Source organism: Castor canadensis, chromosome 7 (genome assembly GCF_047511655.1).
Source record: "Castor canadensis chromosome 7, mCasCan1.hap1v2, whole genome shotgun sequence".
Classification (NCBI taxonomy): Eukaryota; Metazoa; Chordata; class Mammalia; order Rodentia; family Castoridae; genus Castor; species Castor canadensis.
In genome coordinates, this window is record NC_133392.1 from 115,579,761 (window position 1) to 115,603,727 (window position 23,967).

A 23,967-nucleotide genomic window follows, 5' to 3' on the forward strand; every position below is an offset into this window, starting at 1 on the left:
TGCAGGCAGAAGGAACAACACAGTCAGGAACCAAGGTGACCCAGCTTGTCAGAGGTACTGACCCAGACTCAAATCAGGCCTGTCTAATTTAAAGGCTTGATCTTGCTAGTATTGTCTAGGCAGCATGAATTAAATCTTGCAAAAGAGAAGCTGCCAGCTGTCCTTCCCCAGAGATGTCAGAGCAGCTGGCTGTGGACTGGAAAGATATCTGGGGAGCAGAGGCCTCGGCATCACCTGACAGGCATGGTGATTATGAAACTTGCCTCCACACCAAACACGTTGCACCACCAATGCTGTCCAGGCATTGCTTCAATGTCCTTCCTCCCAAAGACTTGTGACTGGGAAGTGTGATTGCCCTCTGATTGCTGCTAATAATAGTCCTTACTGTGTTTTTTCAAGCAACAATGAACTTTGAAACTTGAGTGACAGTAGCCAGTCACATCAGCTGGTTAGCTGTGGGTGAAGTTCATCGGAAAAGTAAAAGTTCACTGTTCTGGGAGCTTCCAGGACTCTTTAAGGGTGAAAGAAACAGAAATTCACCTGAAACAAGTGCTGTCTCTATGCCAGGCAGCGTACACATCTTATTTAAATTAAGTAGAAGTGGTACAGACAGGCCTGGCATGAAATGTGATTTGGGCCAGGTCACTCACCTCCATCAATTGCAGTTTGCTCATCCATTAAGTGGGAGGTGAATTCCAATCTTAGCTGCCTCACAGGTAATGTTCATAAGATGCTAATCTGAGCAGCTGGCATGTTGCAAGCACTCAGTAAATGAGGATGAAAAAAACCCTCATTAAGGCCTGAGAGGTAAGAGCAGGAGGAAAGGTGAGCTGATTTCACTTGTCTCCAAAGAAGGTAAACAATAACTCAGATTTAAAGTCAAGTCCCAGTAGCTTTGTGTTGGCCTCCTAGTAGAATTATATCCTTCACCAGGTGACTTTTCAGGGCCTCTCAATAGAGCAGACAAGTTTATTTCCTGGCCCAGTCACATGGGTCTTGATTTATGATTGGACAAAGAAGCATGGTGGTTCTGGGCAGGCTGTTCAGGGGGTAGTGACTGGTTACCTCACCCTAAGTAAAAGCTTTCTTGGCTCCCTCTCCCCCCAACCTTTTGGTCCCAGTATACCCTGCTGATGGGATCTGGGTCTTGAGTTCCCCACCCTGGGATTTTGTCTTGCATGAGTCTTTTTCCCTTGGTGAACTCCGAGTTGCCAAAGGTGAGGGTAACCCCTCTGTGACCCTGGATGCCCAGCACCTAGCACAGAGCCTGGCACCACACGGGCTGCTAGGAAATACTTACTGACTTCCACTACACTAAATGGAATTGCCCAAGTATCAGTTCATACATTGTTTTCAAGAATGGTCTCAGAGCTAAATACATAAATTTTAAAAATACACATTGAAAACCCATCCACATAAATAAACATGTTTGCAAACAAACACACCAAACATGGCTCAAGGAGATTTTGCAGACTCGTCTCCCATTTAAGGCCTGTAATTTCCCTCTTGGCCTCCACGGGCTTTGGCCTGGACTATATTTCAGACTCCTGGCAGGCAGCCTGTTTGAGTTTGGTTTGTTCTTTTTTTTTCCCCTTCAGCATCATGAAACTGAAGCTACAGGCATTTCTGAAACCCTTTCTCAGCTGTAGCTTCCATGTTTCGTGTCATCTGCTCACTCTTTCCAGGTAGTATGCATCCATATGTATGTCCAGAGGTTCAGTAACAAGCTGGCAACAGAAGATTCCTTCTAAAGGGAGATAAAGGAAGCTCAGGAGAGACCCAGTCTGGGAACTCTTGTGACCAAAGCTAGATCTCAGTTCCCCAGAGAACACTGGGGCCTGAAATCTTGGCCTGACAGACAGCTTCCAGCATCAGAGGTAGGGACACTGAGGAACATGAATACAAAACACCTGAGCTACATTGTGCTGCTAACACGGTGGAGCTCGGGAGAACCTGACTCCTGGAGGCAGGCAGTGAAGCTGATTTATTAGTCAGAGCTCCAGGGTCAGACAGAGCTGGTGCTCGAATGCTGGCACTGCTAGCTGAGCAGTTACCTCAACTCTCTGAGCATCATTTCCTGGATGCTGGGCTACTGTGATTTTGAGTGAGTTCTTGTTTATGAGCGGCTGAGCACTCTGTAGGACATGAGCAAATGGTAAAGCAGCTATAACAGAGTCTCTAGTCTCAGAATTGAAGAAGCCCTGCCTACCCCACCTAAATGCAGTCCCCTCCATGGAATCTCCCCAGCTTGGGCTGGAGGGCACTGATAGTAGGATTCTCACTGTTAGAACATTCTTCCTTAGGCTCAGTCAGAACGGTTCCTCTGGAGCTTTCACCTGTTGGTCTTTCCCACTAGGGACCACTGAGAGCCATTCTATTCCCTCACTGCACCCTTCTCCATGGGAGAAGACAGATCTTGGCTTTGAATAGGATTTTAGAGACTTTAAGTATGCATATCCATATACCTCCAAGTCCATGGATTCAATCAACTGTGGACTAAAAATATCTGGAGAAAAAAATTATGTCTGTACTGGACACATATAGACATTTTTTCTTGTGATTATTTCCTAGACAGCAGAGAATAGCAAATATTTAAAAAGTCTGTAAATTGTACTAGATATTGTAAGTTATCTAGGAATGATTTAAAGTGTAGAGGAGGCCAGGTATAGTGGTACACACCTGTAATCTCAGCACTGAGGAAGACCACAAGTTTGAAGCAAGCCTGGGCAATACAGTGAGAACTTGTGTCAAAAACAAACAAATAAAAACATATACAAGAGGTTATGCAGGAGTTATATGCTGCTTTATAGAAGAGACATGAACATCCACAGATCTGGGACAGCTGTGTGTGTGAATATAGACAGATAATAGATAGACAGACAGACAGATAGATAGGTAGATAGATATCCAAGGGGCTACACAGGTGCATACAAGAGGTGCCCATCTAAGACTTGGGAGGCCCAGGAAAGTTTCCCATAGGAACTGGAGTTTAAAATAAGTAGGAGCTATGAAGTGGATGTACAAAGAGCTATAGGCAATAATGAAATAGGCGCCAGTGTACACTTCCTCTGCTATGGTAACAGGTGACATCTATGAAGTATTTGAGGCTAAATATTGTAATTGTCAAATATTTAGCATTTTCTTATTATTAAGATTTATTTCTCTGGACCATTTTCTCAGCCTTGTTCTGATAGTGAGTTTCTCTGCCAGCTTCTGTATTTGACAGAGATGGGTTTGAGTCCAGGCTCTGCCACTTCCACAAGCTGGGCGACCACTTCTCTGTGCCTCATTTCCACAGTGTAAATCAGGGCAGCCATGCCCTGTGCTGCTGTGGACTGAGTGAGGCAGGGTGTGGAGAGCGGCATGTGCTTGGCAGGAGTTCACTCTCTGTCCTTGTTTGACAAGGTCATGTTGGTGGATCTGATAGTAGACCTCTCTCCTAGCAGTTAATCTCATACTTTGTGATGGGTTCCAAGACATTTGCATTGGAACTAAAGAGTTCCAGTCAGTTTAGCAATGTGCGAGGCCCTGGGCTGGGCAGCTTAGAACCCCAGGTGTGAGTGAGCACTGAGGTCCAGGAACTACTCACCCTAGCGAGGAGGAGTCACAGAGGTTGACTGTATGTATAATTGCTCTGATGAAGTTCTGTGCACACAAAGAGAAAGGAGAATTTAATTCAAAGTGGAGCAACTGGTAGAGGCTGCAATGTAGAGACTTTGTAGGAGGTGACAGGTGTCTATAGTGGTGGCACCAGAAAGTCACGTGGGATCCACACAGCACAAGCTCCTAAATGTCTCCCTGGGACTACACTCAATCACCAGAATCTGCTGTTCTCTGGGGAGAGAAAACTATAAATCAGATAATGGCACTCCCCAGCTTCAAATCTGCCACGGCTTGTCTTTATTCTTGCAATAAATCCCAAATCCTATCCCATGGCCCTAAGGCCCTCCCTCTGCCATGGGGCCCCCAGCTTCCTCTAAAGCCCACAGTCAGACAGGTGGGGCCTCTGTGAGCAAGGAGCACCAGTCCCTCTGGGAAGGACATGGCACCTCTGCCTGTCCTCTCGGAAGGCTTCAAGGTCACTAGATGGCAAGGAGAGAAGCAGACTTTGTCAGCTCTTGGCTAGGCAAGGCCTCTCTGAGCCACTCTACAGATCCTCTGTGAAAGAACTGAAGGGAACCACGGTGGGAAACAAAAGGACAGAAAAGGCTTAGTTGAAAAATTTCATGACATGATTCTGTTTAGAGGTGAGGGCAGGGTTAGAGAAACCAGCAAGAGGGAAGGAGAGAAGAACAAACCCTGGTTTCCCTCCAATTCCTCCTCTATTCTGCTGGAGCATCTCTTCAGCCAGAGTAAAGGAATTACAGAATGAGAGGGTCTGAGTGATACAAGTGCAGGGATCAGTCTTTTAGGGTGCAGAGCAGTCAAGCAGGGCAGTAAAGTGGGTTGGATGGGAAGGACCACAAAAAAATAAATAAATAAAAGGAATCACAAAAACAGCAGACATCCCACCATCCTACAGGGAGACTAGGAACAGCCAATCCTGAGGGGGTGGGCTCTTCCCCAAGAAAGATAATGCCATGTAAGGAGAAGAGTGAGCCTGACTGTCAGGCAGCTTTCTCAGCCAGGATGGAGTGTTCACATAGCATCTGGGTCCTGTGTCTGGTACATCTGCCAAAATATTCCACACAGCCACAGACATCTCATACTTTGGCCCACACACAGCCACGGAGGGCAAAGGGGGTGTTCTTCATTCCTGGACCTCATCCATATACCCCAGGACCAAGATATGGGCAGGCAGCAAGTACCTTCAATGCCACCATGAAAGAGGCAGTGATGATTCAGATCCAATAGTGAAAATAATGAGAATCATGATATGGGGTAACCAGCAGGTAAGCACTCAAGATAGATGGAGAAGTCAAACCCGAGCCTGTCACTGCAAGGGCAGGCTACTGGCCACCTGGAGCCCACAGACACGTAGTAGAGAGTGGCAGGAGTCCTGCCCGTGGCTTATGCAACACTTCATGGTCAAAGGGTCAAAGTTTGCCTCTCTGGAGTAGTCTTGCAACACTGGCCCTGCCCCTGCACACTCAGTTTTCCAGTCATGCTAATCCTGAGCACATCCTGCTTTCTCTTACCCCTGGACCTTTACACAGGCTATTCCCTTTTGCCTGGGACATTGCCTTCCCACTAAATCCTACCCTAGCTGAACTAACTCCACCTTGATTTATTATCACTTGCTCCAGAATGCCCAGTTGGGCATCCAAAGTCCTAGAGAAGGGCCCCTTCTGGGAGCACTCACAGTCCCTTACAATGCCCCACTGCAGGCCTCAGTTTTCCTATTTAAGGTCCTGGGCCTTAACTTGCCTCTCATATCTGGCTAAGACACATCTGTCTTACTTACCCAGTGTCTCTGGAGCCCCACCAAGTACCTGCCCTTAGCAGGTGCCTAGTAAACCAGTGGAGAGGGTGATTGATGCTGGCACTGATTGAGCCAGTTAGAGCCTGGCCTGCTCTGTGGTCCACACACTATGAAGCACTCATAACGCTACAGGAGTAGGACAAGAAGGGCTCTCTGGCGATGGGGGTGCCTCGAGGGCAGCCAGGGCCCACAGGAGAGAATCCCAGAGCAAAAACTGCTGAGCTGAGACCCACATATGGAGGGTTTCTGATGAGCGTAAAAGACAAGGTATGCCACGCATAAGGAACAGCATGTGCAAAGGCCCTGAGGAATGAAGATGCATGGCAAGCAACAGGGAGTGAATGGCAGAAAAGATGGCTGGGTGAGGGAGCCTGGGAAGAGCCAAACTGTGTGGTGAAGAGCACAGGCTAGGCTTTAGAAATGCTGGAGCGAGTTTGGGGCTATGTTTTACCACTTCCTGGCTGTGGAGCCTTAGTGAGTAGCCTAATCCTCAGTTTCCTCTTTGGAAGCAGGTAATGATGAGAGATTATGTGAGGAACAATCGAGAAGTACTTTACACAGTAACCAGCTGGCAACCAGGAGGTGGAATTTGCTGTTACAGCTTTTGTCAATAAGGGAGGCTGAAAAAATGAAGGAGAAAGAGAAAGGGGGATTTGGAGTGAGATCTTAAAGAATAGCCTTCAAGAGATGAGATGGGGGTTAGGAAGAGCATGTGCTGGGAGTGAGGGGCCCAGAGAACTGCCTGGGGCCAGCTGGACTGTCAGCCAGTGCAGGGGAGAGGAATAGGTGGGGCAGGAAGGAGAGTAGAAAGAGGCTGGCCAATGGACAGAGGTAGCCTTAGAGTCAGCCAAGGAGGGTGTGTCTTGAGCAAATCAAGAAATACCACATGCTACAGCTTCGTCTCTGGTAGAAAGGGCTAGTCATCCTTGCCTCAGTGGCCTAGTGGGGTCACCTAATAGAATCCTGTCAGAACCCCTGCATAGGGTGGCCGTGGTCATTGGGGGAGAAGGAGATAGTCACTTATGAGGTGTGTCAGTGCTGCGTGAGGGAGCGCATAGAGGAGGCAGGGCTCCCCTCCCCCTCATGGACCTGCCTGAGCCATCCTCGCCTTCTCCACCTGTGAGCATAGGCTGCTCTGAGCCCCTCAGGAGCCTCTTCTCCTCAACCTGTCCCCTACCCCTCTCAGGTGGCACAGGATGTGACCAAACTCTTTTTAGGAAGCTGGGTTCCTGTACAGACTCCCTGGGAGAAGACAGGGAAGAGGAAGAAGATAAATTAGCCTTGGCTACTGTTCTGGAGAGGACAGGTGTTACCATTCTGTGCTCCTTGCCCCTGGTCTCATCCACGCAGCAGGAAAGTGTAAAAGGACTTCCTTAGATTGCCCAGTCAGAGCCAAAGGCTCATGGTTCACACAGGAATGGGGATGCACAGAGAGTGTAGGACCCTGTTCAGGGTCTCCCAATCACTTGGGAAGTAAAGAATCAAATGGAACCCACATCTCTGGGTGCTCTTGTTATACTACACCACTTCTGGTATGCAATATTGTCCCTACCGGGGAGAGACAGGTCCAAGTACCAAACCCGCCACTGCCCATAACAAAGCTAACACATGCCAAGCATGCCATTTGGCTGGGACTTTGTATTGCCTCCCTCATAGTGTCCCTGCTGCTGAGACTCCTTTTGAAAGCCAAAGCTGTGTGACTTTGCCTAGGTCACACAGGTGCAAGAGAGGGATCCAGAGGCAGATGCCTCTGACCTCCATCTAGCCTCTTATTCTGCTACGGCCCCTAAAAGTGTGGCCCGAAGATTAAATAATCTGGTGACTTCAAAATCTGCCTGAACACCTACTCACTTGGGACCCTGCCCAACCTTGTCGTAATCCCATGTTAAATGTATGGCCTCTTGCAAATTGTTTCAAACCTCTGTGACTTCGACACCTTTTAACCCAGCCTCTGCTTATCTCATTCTCAGCCTCCTTTCCCATGGCTCTTCCCTCACAATGCCAGGTCATTCCTGAGGATGGTATCTTCCTCATCTTCATCTTCCACCACCGTGGTAATAAAACCCACAACTTCCTCCTACCCAATGCAAATAACATGATAAGGCTCAGTAGGTTTGCAAGTGCTGATCTCCTAACTAGCACCTCTTCCCCTATCTCCCTCCTATCTACCTACCAGACCTGGCTCAAAGGCCACCCTGTCTGCCAGGCAGGTCACCCATCTGTCTGCCAGGCAGGCCACATCATGTCTTCTTGGTATCTACGAAGCTCTCTGCTTCTCTGCTTCTTGGTATCTTGTAACTGCTCTCTGCTTCCTGTCTCCTCTTTGTTCCACCTTGAGCTCCTGGGGAACATCCTTTAGATGTTTGACAGGATGCAAATGAATTGCAACTCAGAAAAATGTTGGAGGAAAGAGTGAACCAGTGCTTCCTGCCGTGCTATGCACTTCCTCCATCTAAGCCTGCTCTCTTCAAACCCCGATCACGGAGGTACTGGCTTCTGAGAACAGCCAGGAGCTGGAATCTCTGGAAGATTCCTGCTTGGTCAGGATCTAGGCCTCAAGTGGGGAAGGAGGCAAAGGTTCTAAGTGCTTTGTGTGTCTTAGTGCCACCCACTTAGTCTCTACAGCTACCCTATACAGTAGGTTCTGTTATTCCAGATATTTCATAGATGTGGAAACTAAGGTTCTAAGGAGTTAACACTTGTTAAATGTCGCAGCTAGTAAGCAAGGAAACGGACTTACGATAGAACTCGCCATTGAAGGCAGGCAAAAATCTGGGGGGCTTGACCACCCCACTTCACTGCCTCATGTATTGATTAAGTGCTTCCTGTGTACCAGACCCAACAAAGACGTTCTACATTCAGTCCTTACATAATCCTCGTAGCAAACCTGAAATGCTCTGCTGATCACCCCTGCTTTAGAGATCCACACAGCCACATCTGGGCTAAGGTCTCTGTTTTCACTGTTGACACCAGCACTGTTGACAGTTGCCATAGTTTAAAACCCCAGAGCCCTCTTTGCCATCCCTTTCCCAGGACACACACACACACACACACACACACACACACACACACACACACCCCTCCAGCTCAGGTACTAGTAAGTATTCAGCAATGGGAGTCCATCTGCTGAGCTGCTTCCTCACTGCCTTGGCTCTCTCTTCTGGGATAGCTCGGTAACCTTCCTAAGAACCAGAGCCTGGAAGTTACCAAGTGCTCAATAAATACTGCCAAATGAATGCTGATATGCTCTCCAGATACCTTCCTTCTCGCCGCACATACAAGGCCTTTCCCACCAGTCCCACATGGTCCTATCACCTAGCTGACCAACTAACCATCTCCCCCAGCCATTGTTTCCTCCTGCATCCTTCACAGTTTCACCACTCTGTCACCTTTGTTCATCCTGTTCCCTGTGCTTGCAATGCCCTTCCCTTCCAGATCTATTCATCAAGCCCTTAGCTATCAAAACATTGTTTGATTCATTTCACAACTATTTATTGAGTACCTGCTGTCTTCTAGGCATGTTTCTAAGGCGTTTACTTCAGGAAACAAAACAGCAGTCTGTGACCTCAAGATACTCCCAGTCTACTGACAGCCTGGTAGCACGACATCTAATCTAGAGATGGCTGGGGGAGGAGACTGGCAGTGCTTCCAGGAACCTTTTCCTCAATCCTTCTTTCCATTCTTAGACAGCATCGGCCACCTCCTTCCTTCTTAGTGCCCTCTATATACCTGGGACACCTGGGTGTAGCTATTTATATGTTTGTTTCCTAGTGATGACCATGACTGGTTTATGTTTTATGGTGTCTAAAGTTTGTTCGCTGGAAGGAAGGAAGGAATGGAGAGAGAGGGATGAAGGGGTAGAGGAAGGACACAAAGATCCCAAGAGGAGGTAGGGCTGAAGTAGGTAGGAAATTGCAGCTTCTTCTTACACACAAAATGAAACCCACCCTTTATACTGTTGGTCTCTAACCTGGATTCTGCCTCAGGTCTCCAAATGACTGAAATGAGTCTTTGGAACTGTTCAGCCTTATTGGATCTTTATCAGTTAGCATGCTTCTGAGACTCCCAAATCTGGATGGCTTTCACCCTACCCTTCCCAGACAGGGAAATTAGTCTATTTCACCAAAAAGTCAAGGCCACCCAGGAGGAGAGTGTGCGAGAACAAGATGAAAATTTACCTTAGGCCTTTCAGGCTGAAAGTGTCTCCTCAGTGGTATTATTAACCTCCTTGCAACGTTGAAAAACTGAAAGTCAGAAATTAGTAATTTGACCACAGTGTAGTAGAGTCTAGATTCAAACTTGGGTCATTTTGCCCCAGGCACTATGCACTTATCTAATTTAGTACAAGAATTAGGGTCTAGACCAGGATTTCCCAACTGCAGCACTACTGACATGTTGTCCTAGATAATTCTTTGTGAAGGTGGCAGTCCTGTGCACTGTCAGATGTTAGCACCTCCCTGGCCTCCACTCACTAAGTGACAATAACATACCCCACCTTCCCATACACACAACTCATGACAATTAAAAATGCCCCCAGACATTGCTCTGTGCACCTAGGGCATATCTCCCCTGGCCAACTCCCAGCTAAACACTTGGATAAGTTGCTTGGCCTCTCTGTGTTTCACTGCCCACTCACCCCACTATCCACAAAGCAATCTGGATGAGTGGCCAAGTATCCAATTACACATAGTAATTTCATTCATAGTTACTTTTATACTAAATCTAGATATATGTTTAATTTTATCCAAGAGAGGAAGTTAACCTTTACTAGTATCTGTATGTGGATTGATGGTAGAACACGTATATGACTTTAAATACGTATGATCGATGAGGACAGGTTGAATATTATTTGCTGAGAGAAAGGAGCAATCAGAAAGCCATGGAGACCATTCTATTAGAAGGTTCTAAGGTTTCTACCAAGTGCTTATCCTCAGTTCTATGAGAATAGAGGAGAGCCTTCTGGCAGTAGTGTGACACTGATGGTACTTTTCATTTCTCAGCTTCAGTTTCTGCATAGTCAAATGGAGATAAGAAAGCACCAATCTCATAAGGTTGTTATTTGTATGAAGGAAACCATGCATGTAGGGTGCTTATGATGCACAGTATGTATTATAACACTCAGAATTGATCTTAATTTTTATATGACAGATAAGGAAACTGAGGCTGCAGAATATTTCAAAATCTCCTGTTATGTTTCCTACTCCTGTGGGATACAACCCTGGTTCAAACCACTGCGATCTTCTGCTCCTTCAGTCAATCACACCTCCCACACTTCAATCCTGTGGGGCCTCAGAGAATTCACTGAGGAAACAGACCACCTCTTTCTTGCCATTACACACCTGTGTCTCTGTTGACCCAGCACACAATAGCATATATTACAAATTTCTTGAATTTGTTTGAATAAATTAACTTGCTCTCAGCCCCATTTTGTATCATCTTGTTATCTGCCTTAATTCTTTCCTTGGAGATCACAATATATCAAGCTATTGGTACAAAGAGCAGACCATAAATAGGTGTTCATTAAAAATTTTCAAAGGAATAATTAAATAAGTGAATAAACAATGAACAGGACCGTTTTTGTTTTGGGGGCAAGACTCAGTTTTGCTTTGGGGACAAACAATTAGGAAAGTGCTCAGGAAAAGATACTCTTAGAGCACCTATAATGTTCTTTCATAGCTTGTGTCAGTTTATCCCTCTCCCATAGACTGCAATCTCCACAAAGTCACGGTGTGTCCTTTGTGCTCACTATCACATGGCTAGCACTATGGCATGGCACACAGTGACACTCGTGAAATGCATGTGGATGGAATGTGTGAGTCCATAAAGTGAGACATTGTCTCCGCCTCTTCTGCATTGTACTGGCTGGCACTGGAACAAGATCTATGGCTACCCTATTTTCTTCCTCCCTTCCTTCATCTCCCCAGGAAGATTGGGGATCCTGGCTCTCCAGTGCTTAGAATACCAAGGATATGTCTAAAGAGAAAATATCTTGACAGTTCCCTGTGGGAATCAGTAGAATATGTATGGCAGGGGGAAGGAACCAACCCTTACAGACTGTACCAAGGCCCAAGATGGAAACTTAGCCCTAGCCCTGCCCTCTGCCCACCATGACTCCTGACTAAACAGTGACTGAAAAGTTCTTAACAAATGAACAGCTGTTTCAGAAGGCGAAGCCAATTAGCATATTGCAGCCTTGAACTCACAGAATGAGGTAGCCCCTCTTCTACCTACCCACTCACCCATCATTCCTCACCCCTCCATTCATACCAATACTATAGAATTGTGATCGTCAACCAGGCTGGGCATTTACTGCTTGCATGGCTTTGGGTAAAATTCTTAACGTTGCTATGCCTTGGTTCTCTTTATGTAAAATGGGCACAGCAACAGTATCTCTGTCCTAGGATTGATGTGGCAATTGGAAGTTATAGATGGAAACCAATAAGAGATCATCATACAAGCATACTGTTACTTCTCTTTCCCTCTTCCTCTTCCCTGTTCTCTTTCTCTCTCTCTCTCTCCCCCTCCTCTTTCACAAACACACACACGCACAAACACACAAACATACACACTTCTGTTGAGCCCACATCCTTTTCCAGATATCAGCCCGCTTCTTTTTTTCAAAGCTCCTCAGGGTTGAATACATGCCCTACCTCCAAATCCTCTTTTCCTGTTCTTGAACTCATCCTGGTTGGGCTCTTGACCCCACCACACCTTCAAAATGGTTCTTGTTAAAGTCAACAGTGACTCCTCACCATAGATCCAATGGTCAAGTCTCAGTCTCAGTATTAACCAATCGGGCAGCAGTATTTGACATGACTGTCCTTCATGAAATTTTTTCTGCTCTTGGCTTTCAGGACCAGCAGATTCCTGGTCCCCTCCTACCTCATTGGTTTCTCCTTGGTTCCCTCTTCTCATTTCTCTTCACCTTTGCAAACTCTTCTGTTTTCTTTTGTGGTACTGGGGTTTGAGCTCAGAGCCTCCGATTGTTGGGCAGGTGCTCTACCACTTGAAACACACTCCTAGCTCTTTTTTTGTTTAGTTATTTTACAGTAAGAGTCTATGTTTTTGCCCCGAGACAATCTTGGACTGTGATCCTCCTACCTATGGCCTGCCACACACCTGGGAACACAGGCACACAGTACCACGACTGGCTTATTTGTTAGGATAGGCCTTGCTTGCTAACTTTTTGCTTGAGTTGGCCTTGAACAGTGATCCCCCAATCCCTCCCTCCTCTGGGATTGCAGATATGAGTCACTGCATCCAGCCTCCCATTTTTCCAAACTCTTAACAGTGGAGACCCAGAGCTCAGTTCTTGGTCCTCCTCTTATCCATGTGTCCCCTCACTCCTCTTTGAACTCACCGGCCTCCGGCTTTCTATTTGCACTCTGGAAGTCCAAATATCCGTTTCCAACCCTGCTCTCCCCTGCCAGCTCAACACCTCCATATGGATGTCTTTGGGCATCTCACATTTCATATAACAAAAAAATCAACTTCCTGGCTTCTACCTTCTCAGCACCTCAAGTTGCTTCTTTTGCTGACTTCTCTATCTTGGCTAAAGTTGGCTCAGTCTTATTTGTTCAGGCACAAAATCCTTGGAGTCATTCTTAACTTCTAATTCTTCTTCACCTTTCCACCTTTCCAAGCTATCAGCAAACACTGTTAGGGCTTCCTTCAAAAAATAGTCAGAATCTGGCTGGGTACTGTGGCTCACACCTTGTAGCCCCATCTACTCTGGAGTCAAAGATCAGAAAGATCACTGTTCCAGGACAGCCTAGGCAAAAACATGAGACTTTATCCCCAAAATGATGAAAGCAAACATGAGTTCAAACCCTTGTATTGCCCCCCATCAATAAAGTTCAGATTTTGATCACATTTAATCCCCTGCCACCATATGTAGGCATCATCATCTCTCACTCAGATTGTTACCATGTCTTCATAATGGGTATCCCTGCTTCCATCTTTGCCCCACTTTGCTCTGTTCTCAACAAGCTCCCCAGAAAAATCATGTTAACGGATAAATCAGATCAAGTTGCTCTTCTGTTCAAGCCCTGTTCCCCATAGCTCCCATCACAATTAGAATAATAAAAACTAGAGTCACATCAGGCTCCTATGGGATCCATCCCCCTTCCCAGAATCTCAGGGATCCATGCTTGCCTTTTGCCCCCACCACACTCCCTCTGTGCTCCTTCTTAGAGGCTCCTACCTGCATTTCTAGGAGGAGGCACATCAGCTCCCCAGCTTCCTTCCCACCTCAGCTTTAGGCCACCATCCTAGTGATGCCCTTATTGACCCCCACCTTTAATTGCTTACTCACCCTGCAGTTGTATCTCTCCCCTCTTCTGCTTTCTTTTCTCTTCATCACACCCTCACCCCAACACACTGGGTGTTTTCTCCATTTACCTCCCTGTCAGCCCTCTCTGGAATGTAAGCGTCATGCCAGCGGAGCGTTTGGACAGGTTTGTTCACTGTGCCTGCCGCTCGTAGTCGGCACTCAAGCAACTTTCGCAATGAGTGAATTTTCTGCTGGCTTCATCCTGCTCTGTTCATGGTAAGGGAAGATACTGCCTCTTCTCCATGTGCGCGTGTCTGTCGGTGCCCAGTGGACAGACTTCTGCAGCCCGAAGAGTTTTTCTGTAGCAGCAGTCAGCATGTATAAGTCATCTTCCTTCTCAGGAATGGATGACCTTCTTTTCAAGTCAGGCCTTAAGTATGGATGTTGGCTTCACAAGACATGGACTCCCCTTTCCCCTAAGGGTTCTGCCCTGCCCACACATCAAGCTGTGCTTTCCCTCAATGTCCATCTATAGCCCTTCTCCCCCCTTCACCAGATCCCTAAAGGTTATCACCCCAGTCCTCCAGGGTCTTTCTGATTGTCAGGACCTCTCCATCACCAGCCTCAGCCACCATATGCCCAGTGAGTTAACAGAGGGGACACACTTGTGCTCCCTATGGTACACACACTCTCTCTCTCTCTCACACCTCCAGGCTTTAAGGAATGTTCTTTCTCCAATTGCCTGCTGGGAAACTGTCTCTGGCAGTCTTTCCTCAGCTTCTGCCCGTCTCAGAGCTACAACACGGAATTCTCTTTTGTTGGCTTCAATTTTCTCAGTGAGGTGGAAAGCAAAGTCTCGAGCTGAAAGTGATGGTGAGGAAGTTGCTGATGGAGTTTGGAGGATAGAGGGAAAAGTCTGAAATAGTTAAGAAGGGGAGAGTGAATGGAATAGTATGCCAGGCAGCAGTTAATACATTTGGGTGTTTTCCTTGAGCTACGGTCAACTGCACAAGCAGAGCAGTGGAGGGCAGTTGGGGATTTGCCCAGTATGGTAATGAGTCAAGTATGAATGAGAGAAATCATAGTTCAGAGTGAATATAAGGAAATAACAGCATGACTGCTAAAAGGGGGGATGTGGAGGCTCCAAGGCCCTTAGGCCTAAGTTTGCTAGGAAAGATCTGATGATAGATTTGAAATTAGGACTGCCCCAGAGCACTTCCTCCAGAAAGTTCCCTGACCCACCCCTTTGTAGCACTGGTTAGTTACACTCCCCTGTCTGCTCCCACAGTACCCATGCTTACCTCTGCTATATTTTGGTAGCTGATTGACTTGTGATTCTTCCTACTGGACTGTGAACACATAAAGGAAGATCCAGATCATCTATGTCTTTGTACCCAATTCTAGACCAAGAAAAAGCTCATGAAGCATACCTTGAATTATTGATTGAATGCCTTTCTTTAACAGAACCCAGACTATGTTCTATGGTAATCACAAATCCTCAGGTTTGTATTGCAATTTTCAGGAGCCACTTCACAGGTATGATCTTATTTCAATCTTTCAACAACTTTGCAAGATAACAACACATTCATTCATTTTTTCAACTAAGTAAGACACTTACTCCATGTCAGATACTGTTCTGGACACTGGAATGCAAGAAAACAGAACAGACAAAACCCGTTGGCTTTGTGGAGCTCAAATTTCTGCAGAAGGTATCACTCTGTTTATTTTACAGATGGGCAGACTGAGGTTAGCTCAGGGAAGCTGAACAACCGTCTGAAAGTCACCAGCAAATTGGCTCAAATTAGGATGCAGGGCTATCTGACTCCAGGTTACAGAATGTATTTTTCAGTTCAGAGGATGTATTTTTCACCACACTACAGTTACTTCAAGGATCATGGGTTCATCCATAGCGTGTCTTTTTCTTTTCTTTTCCCAACTTAACAACAAATAAAATGAGACTTGGCAGAAATCCACTCCCTGGGACTACCTTGGAACTCTTTCTGATGTGTATGTTTAACAAAGATGTGAGAAATACCTGCCAGGTCTTTTCTTGCTGGAGCCAAGAAGACAGAAGCCACACAGCATTGTGAGCACAGCGTCTGCTTGTGTGCAAACCCGCAGGCATTTTTAGCAACATTGGGGAACATAAAGAAAGCTGTTGGTTTTGTTTGCACATATTTTTCGCCTCTGCAGAAGGCTCCTCACCATGCGGCAGCCTCTGAGCTGCCTTTCATTTGATCCTAAGACTCACAATGTCTCTACCACCCACCAGTTGAGCAGCAGTTGGCAAATTATTTTATCTGCTTTTGATCCCCTTGTTTGGAAATGGATCTGATCATAAAGGCCCCTACTTCTCTGGATGGTTGTGGGGACTAAATGTGATCCTTCAGAAATGCCAAATCATCTGCAAAACTCTGAGCTTGAATGAAGGCAGCTTCATCCAGAATCTGAAAGAGGCGAGGTGGGGTGCCAGCTCTGGCACTTCTCAGCTGCATAACATTTGGCAAGCAACTTAACCACCTTCATTCGTCTGACCTCAGTTCCTCATCATTGGAAATATTAGTGCATATCCCAAAGTATTGTTATAGGTGTAGTAATAACATCCATGTAGTGTCCAGTTCGGAGCCTCACACAACTATTATCCAGCAAATGGCACAAGGTGTTTATCATAATCATTATAATCATTATCATGATTGTTTTTAGTATGTGGGTGGTAAGATCAACAAGGATTTTAGGAATTAGAGACTCTGAGTTCTTGGAGGCAAGTTTTATGTCTTAGACATCCCTGTGTACCCAATGCCCAAGTACCTGGCAGTTGACAACTGCTCAGTAAACTTGGAAGAACTGGAGTCAATGAAGGAGGAAGAGACTAGGTCCTGCTGAGTGGTTACCTCAGGTTGAGCAAGGACATGTACTTACTGCATGTTTACCATGTGGCAAACCTTTGTCTTTACCTATGTTTGCTCTTTATACAGACTCATGAGGCAGGCATTATTACTACCTGCATCTTACAAAGTAGGTCTCTGACACTCAGTCATCAAATGACCTGATCAAGACCACACAATTAGTGGGTGGCAGAGCAAGGACCGGAACACAAAAGTGTCTGACTGCTGAGCCCACAGCTTAACCTCTGCCCTGCACTGCCAGGAAGAGTTCTGGTCTGAGGTTTCCTCTTCTGACCTACTTGAGTTCCTGGCCCTGCAGTTGTTTCTGATGTCCATGGCAGCAGGGGAGCAAGTCCTCTCTGCATAGAGACCTAAGCAAATGGTCCTTGAGGCCAGCCTGTGTTGCCAGTTGGGGCTGTTTGTTTTTCAGTTTTCACTCATAATGGTAGGCACTGGAGTGAAAAAGCAGATGGACATTACTCATCTATGGTCACACTTCCTGGACAGTGCCCACCCTTCTGCAAGTGGATGTCACCAGCTCCCTCCCGAGCTCCTCTCCTGGGAAGCAAGTCCCAGGCCCAGAGCTGAAAGGAAGAGAGGCTAAGTGAATGTGCCACATGGAGCCCCTGCCAGTGGGGCCAAAGACCAACAGCTGGGAATGGGGAGTCACCATGTTAGACCTCTGCCCTCCCTTTTTAGCTTCTTCTGTACCATCACAGCAAGCATTGCCACCAACCTGCCATGCAGTTGTAGAATCAAGGTCCCTCAGTCTAGAGACAGAAGTGTCTCCTAGAGCCACACAACCACTAGCGGAGGACACAGGATGGCTATTTTTCTCATTCTCAGACCCATGATCTTTCTGCAGTGTGATTCAGGGGTGGATATCAGATGCCAAAGGAATTGTTTGAGACAAATCAGTTATGATTGTGAGCAATATAATAGCACAGCAGCTAAGAGACCCATATTTAAAGTAAGAGCGACCTGAGTATGAATGTCAGCTCTGACACCTTCATAGTGACTGTGGGCAAGCCACATAATTTCTGCAAGGCTCCAGGTGAAGAAAACAGTACCTTTATCCCACAAGGCGGCTGTGAAGATTAGATGATAGAATGCATATAAAGCCTTAGGCCTTTCTCAACTGACAGGGAGAGGTCACATGTCAGCTTTATTTGTTCCTTAGTTCTCCAAACACTTATTGGACATTAAAATGGACACTTTACAATATTTTATTTACCCCTCATGACAATGATGTAAGGTAGGAATCCAAAACCAGAATCCTCAATTTCTCATCATCTACAAAATGAAATTCAGCCATTCACTGTCTGATCTCACTCAAGTCATCTGCTGAGACCAGAACCATTTAGAATAACTCGGTCTTTAGAATTATATTGCTTCCCACCTCTACCTTTTGCATGTGCTCATCTTTCTCTCTGGAATTCCCTCTTTCCTCCCTCCCTCCCTTCCTTCTTTCCTTTTTGTGCCAGGGGCATTGGTTACAGGAGGGGCAAATGGACAAGGCCCCTGCTTCTGTTACTTCTGGCCTGGGAGAGAAGACAGTTAAACAAATAGGGATGAGGATAGCAGGGAATGCAGAGATGATGAAGATCAGCTGATCCTCTCCGTACTCTGGCTTCCTAACATAAGCTTGCTCTTCTTTCTAGTCTCCATGTCCCCTCCTCTGTGAGGCTGTCCTGGGCTCCCAAGTTGAGCCATCTTGCACATTGTCCACAGTCTCCAAGCCTGCAGCAGCACCTTTTTCTCTGATCTATGTGCCTGTGACCCCACTTCTACAAAGAGCTCCTAGAGGGCAGAAATAACTCTCATTCGGATCTTAGTTCCTGGCACATAGGTGTGAACATAGTAGTTGCTTAGTAAATGTTTGCTGAATGGAGATAAATTGATAAGGGGTTTTATTTTTGACTGAGGGTTCCCTCCCTATGAAAAATTTTATAAAAGATAATACTATTTGCATATAGCTCCTTTTCTTTCTGGGTCTAAGTATATGCTTATGTAAAAGCAAAGAATTCAAACTATTAGTGATTTTTCTCCTTTTTTTTCTTTCTCTCCTTTCCTTTATTTTTTTTCAGTTAGTAGTGAGACACTTTCTTTCCTCAAATGACCTGGTACTCACCCAGAGCCCACCATGTAACATAAATAAAATCTGAGCATCTCTGAAGCCGGTGGTGGGCCTGAACCTTCAAAGCTCATTTCCACATTCCCTTTCTGAGGAAGAGTACAGTTTGGCACCCTTCATCGTTCCTCTCATCTCAAACGTGCAGGCAGCCTCTAAGTCCATCTTGAATATCCAGATTTACTTACTGGGACCAGATATTACAACCAGAAGATAATGATAAGTATTCAGAGTACCTAATACGTACCAGGGAAGTCAGGCCCTTTAAAAAAACCTCATTTGATCTTTTTCTTCCCACCCTTTTCTCTGAGCCCCAAGTTTTTCCTTTCCAAATTAAAAATAATCTTGTACTGTTAGCTGCCTTAAATACTGTTGGAGAACAAGTTTGAGTTATAAATAGATGTCTTCTAACATTGTATTCATTTAATCCTCAAAACAAACCTGTAGGGCCAGTTTTAGTAATTCTCTTTCATAAGTGAGAAGACCAGGGCTCTGAGAACCAGACAAGTTACTCAAGATCATTTCAGGAAACTGGAGAGTCCAATTCAACTCCCACCTAGAGGGCGCTTCCCAGGCCTGAGAACCATACTCACTAACAGGTTTGCACTTACTAATTTATTTAATCCCCGTAACACGCCAAGAGTCAGATACTGTTGCTATTGCCACATTACAGATGAAAACAGGGAGGATTGGAGAGGTGAAGTAGCTTGTCTAAGGCTATATAATCAACAAACACCAGGCCAGGCCTTGAATCAAGCCAGTGGGATCCATACCCGAGCCTATGCTTGTACCCACACTGGTGTCTTCTACCTTGAAACTATTTGCTGTCCTCCCTTTGAAGGTCTTCTCTTTGCCTCTGGGGCAGGGCTGAGAGAAATGCAGAAAGGCCTGGGACATCAGAGCTGGTTGCTGAGACACACAATATTACCATCAAGTAAACCAGACCACCCAATTCTGGGTTTTCCTGCAATTTGGCTGTGTGACCTTTGATAAGTTATTCCATCTCTGTGTGTCTCAGTGTTCTCAGCCACAAAATGGGGTCATAATAGTAAGAATCTCTGAGATTAGTAAGAAATGAAAAATGCTTAGAGCAGTATCTTGCATAGAATGAGGAACTAAATGATTGTTAGTTGTTATGATTGTATATAAGAAGCCTAGCAATGAATTTAGCTGTTTTCTGTGACTGCAGTCACATCACTGTCTTAGGGGATTTTTCATATCCATGGAACTTTTGACCATGGGGAAGCCAGAACTATCTCCCCTCAGAATCCTGATCGTGTTTATCGTCTTCCAGGCTGAAGGTTAAAGGGCCTTCCTGTAGCAGCCTTACAAAAGAAGTCAATTCAAATCACCAGTGCTCTTGTGCACCTGCTGTATGCTGGACGCTACCTGAGATTCCAGTAAAGAGAAATTGAAGAGGTACATGGTTTCCTTGCCTATTTTCTTTTTATTGTGGTAACATACTCTTAATATTGACCATTTTAACAATTTATAAGTGTCTATGTAGTGACATTAAATGCATTCACTATCCTGCTCTTTAAGCCCAAAACTTTTTTTATCACTGTAGCAAAAATTCTGTGCCAGTTAAACAATAATTCATCCTTCTCTGTTCCTCCTATACCCTGGCAAACTTGATTCTACTATCTGTCTCTAACTACATTGTATATAAATATAGATGATAGATAGATAGATAGATAGATAGATAGATGTATATATACAACACAAAATTTATCATTTCAACAATTTTAAGTGGAAATAAGTACATTCCTATTGTTGTGCAACCATCAGCATCATCCACCTCCAGAAGTTTTGCATTTTTCCCAAGTGAAATTGCCCCCACCCCTGTCAATTGCCATTCTATTTCCTATCTCCTTGAATTTGACTACTCTAGCTAAGTTATTTTCACATAGCATACTGTCCTTAAGGGCTGCTAGAGTGGCCCCAGCCACAAGAGTGCCTGCCTAACATAAGGTCCTCAAGGTTCAGCCATGTTGTAGCCGGTGTGGGAATTGTCTTCCTTTCTTGAAGCTGAACAAACCACACCCTTGTGCGGTTGGTTATTCTGCATTTGGGTTATCCAGCCCCCTGTTGATGAATATTTGGGTGACCTCTACTTTTTTGTCTGTTGTGCTTGATGCTGCTCTGAATATGAATGCTTATGTCTCCCTGTCTTCACAGTGCTCAGGGTCCAATGGCAGGTGGACATACATACTCACCTGAAAGTTGCTCCATTTCCTAAGGTGTGAAGTAGGGACAAGGCAATCCACTGCAGGAGTTAAAGGAGATGATGCATGACTGAGGGTACAGCCTGTCACTGTGAACTAGAAGCACTGCCTCTTACTACCACTGCTATTGTGAGAGATGGGGAGTGCCTAGGAAAGAGAGCCTGGGAATGGGTTTTTAGCATCAGCTCTCTTGCAAATGGCATGTCAACTGCTATCACAAACACCCTGGCAAGAAGGCCAGATTTTCATTTTCCAGATGAGGAAACATATTAGAGAATTCTCTTGGCCATGGCATGGTCAGGGAGGCTCTGCAACAAGAGCTTCCTATGGCTTATTACTCATATTTGTGAAGATGTCCGGGGAATACGGTACAGCATGCCAAGTCTTCAGCAAGTGTCCACAGAACTGTCCTGGAGAAAAGGAAGCAAGTGTCCCAAGTGGCCTCAGGGAGGGAAACTGTAGCAAGGCAGGGTGTTAATACAAAGGCTGAGGGCACAGCCTGGGCAAAAGCCTAGAGGAAGGAGACATGATGTCTCAGGAGGAATGGGAGGAGGCTAGCCTATGGGGCACAGGTGACGTTTCATGTGGTAGGGTGGGGCAGGTCACTGAGGGCACTTGGAGTGGCTGGCCTAGCCTGGCTTCTGGGTCTGGGAGGGATGTGATGAGCTACCCAAGGTGGAGTTTCAGGGCCATTAGTCAGACTGATTGAGCAGAGAGGCTTGCCTTTCACAGTCCCTGCCTTCAGACACAGACAATGTCTTAAACATTATATGCCTCTACCAACATCATGTATGTGATTCAAAAAGGCAGATAGCTCTTTAAAGCCCATTTCTCAGGCTCATTCCCCACTACCCCCAAATTTCACTACCCAAAGACAGCCATGGTCTGATATTTCTTCCAACATTTAACTCCCCATTTCTAAGCACGTTTAAGCCTCTCTTTCTTCGGTTTTCAGCTTGAGGTGTGTCCAATCAACTTTCTATTGCAGAACAGGACTTACTCTGTTCTTCCACCCAGCTATGGCATGGGCCACTTTCCAATCTAGTTATAACACATTTTTTGGTTAGATTAGTGTTTATAGAGTGGTGGCCACATAAATCACAGCTGAGCCAATATGGTATTGTGATTACATTTTTGTTTTTGTATAACCTATTCTTTTTTGCTGAAACCAATGTCTCATTTTCTATTTGCTAAGTACACTCATCTATCTCTTCCATGGGAAATATCAGTCTCATCTCAGGACACTTCAAATTCATTAGATAATCAACCATCCATCTTATTCCTCTGGAGCCCTTGTTGCCTCTGCTCTACCCTGGGTCTTTGTTCTCTGCCTGCTGTAAGACACCACTGATACCAGACATGTAAAACAGTATCAGCAGCATGGCCCCATCATCATTAATCTATAGATTTTTTTCAGAAATATTTGCAATGTGCTTCTAGATCCCAAAGAGGTCCAATGCCAGAAGCTGGTGATGTAGAGATAAACTGGACACCCTCTCTACCTTCCATGGACTACTAGCCCAGTGGGATCAACAAAGATACATGTTGGGACCAAAGGCAAGCTGGGGAAGTCATAGGACTCAGAAGAGAACCCCTTACTCATCCTTTGAAGGCCAGGAGTTTGGAAGGCTTCCTGTGGGAGGTGATGCTAAACCTGTCTGGACTTGTTAGGAGGAGATTTCTTAGAGTTCCTGGAAGGAATGGCAGGTGGAAGAAGGTAACGTGCACAGTCCTGGGAGCAGGAGAAAGCATGACTTACTCCGGAATCTTCAGGCTAAAATTCTGGGTAATTAATTAGTGGTGCTTATATGGGATCCAGGCAAGGAGTGAGCATGGTCTTAAGTGCAAGGCTAAGGGAATGGGAGCAGTGGGGAGGCACAGAAGGATTTTAAGGAAGGACAGCATGGTCGGGTCTGCGGTTTTTAAAAGGCAGGAGGGCTGTAGAGTGTTAGATACAAGTAGGGAGAGAAAAAGGCCCAACTAAGCATAAGAATAGTGCTGGCATTGGGGTGAGGCTTGGGGCTCATAAGACCTTAAGACCAAACTGATTAGACTTGGGGCCACAGGAAACGTGAGGAGTCTGACTGATAATTCTGAAGTGTCCAAGGAAAAAGATGTTTCAATTTAACACAGTTTCCTGGGAAACCCAAAATTACTCTGGGTTGGAAGAAGCCACTGGCCTCTCAGGTCATGGGGAACCAGGGGTGTTGGTGAGATGGATGCCCAGAGGCTGGGGGCAGGACAAGAACCTGGGGTCTTCAGGATTAGATGACAGAAGCAAGACTGAAAGGCTGTAATCTCAGAAGGGCTAGTACAGCCCGGTGGGTGATCGCTGCATTCAGACAGCCCTTGGCTTATGTGCTAGTTCTGCCACCTGCTTGCTGTGCCCCAGTTTCCCCTTCTGAAAACTGAGGAGCAAAATTCCACCTACCTCATGGGATGGTTGTAAGAATTAAATGAAACCCTGGATGTTGAGTGCTTGGCACAATGCCTGGAACATGTTTGTCTTGGGGAGAAAGGCAGGTGAGATTTGAGCTGATCTGGGAAGAGGAATAGGCAGGGCTGACTTCAGGAGCACTGAGCTCAGAGCCCCATGCATGGTAGAAAGCTCTGCTTTGCCATCTTCAAGTTCTTAAATTTTGAACAAGGGGCCCCACATTTTCACTTTGCACTGGATCCTGCCAATTAGGTAGCTATGCTATGAGTAAGAGACCATCTGCTGAGAAGGGAAAGGGGTACTTTTGAAGCAAAAGGGACCTGAGTGTGCAAAGGCCCACTGGTCCTCAAGGCACATCCTGTCTCAGGAACTGCAGGAGTCATAGTGTGTTTCACTGGAGAGTTAGGAGCTCAAGGCAGAAACCAGTGGAAAGCCTCAAATGCATCCCTGGGGAATCTGGGTGTTCTGCACCCCTGGGGAGCCTTCCAGACTTCAAGTCAGAAAGGATAAGAGTGCTGGTTCCAGCGTAACACTGTTGGAACTTGAGGGGGCATGGAAAACTCAGAAAACTGAGGCCCAAGGGGTGATATGATAG

General features: G+C 45.9%; 1 long non-coding RNA gene across 1 annotated transcript; it reads right to left on the minus strand.

Annotated features, from left to right (window-relative positions):
- Window positions 1–2,812: 2,812 nt before the first annotated feature.
- LOC141424666 (uncharacterized) lies at window positions 2,813–15,288 on the minus strand. Its single transcript, XR_012449531.1, has 3 exons — window positions 13,737–15,288; window positions 9,601–9,666; window positions 2,813–3,645 (listed from the first exon to the last, which is right to left on the minus strand). It is a non-coding gene; the product is annotated as an uncharacterized lncRNA (long non-coding RNA).
- Between the last annotated feature and the right edge of the window lie 8,679 nt (window positions 15,289–23,967).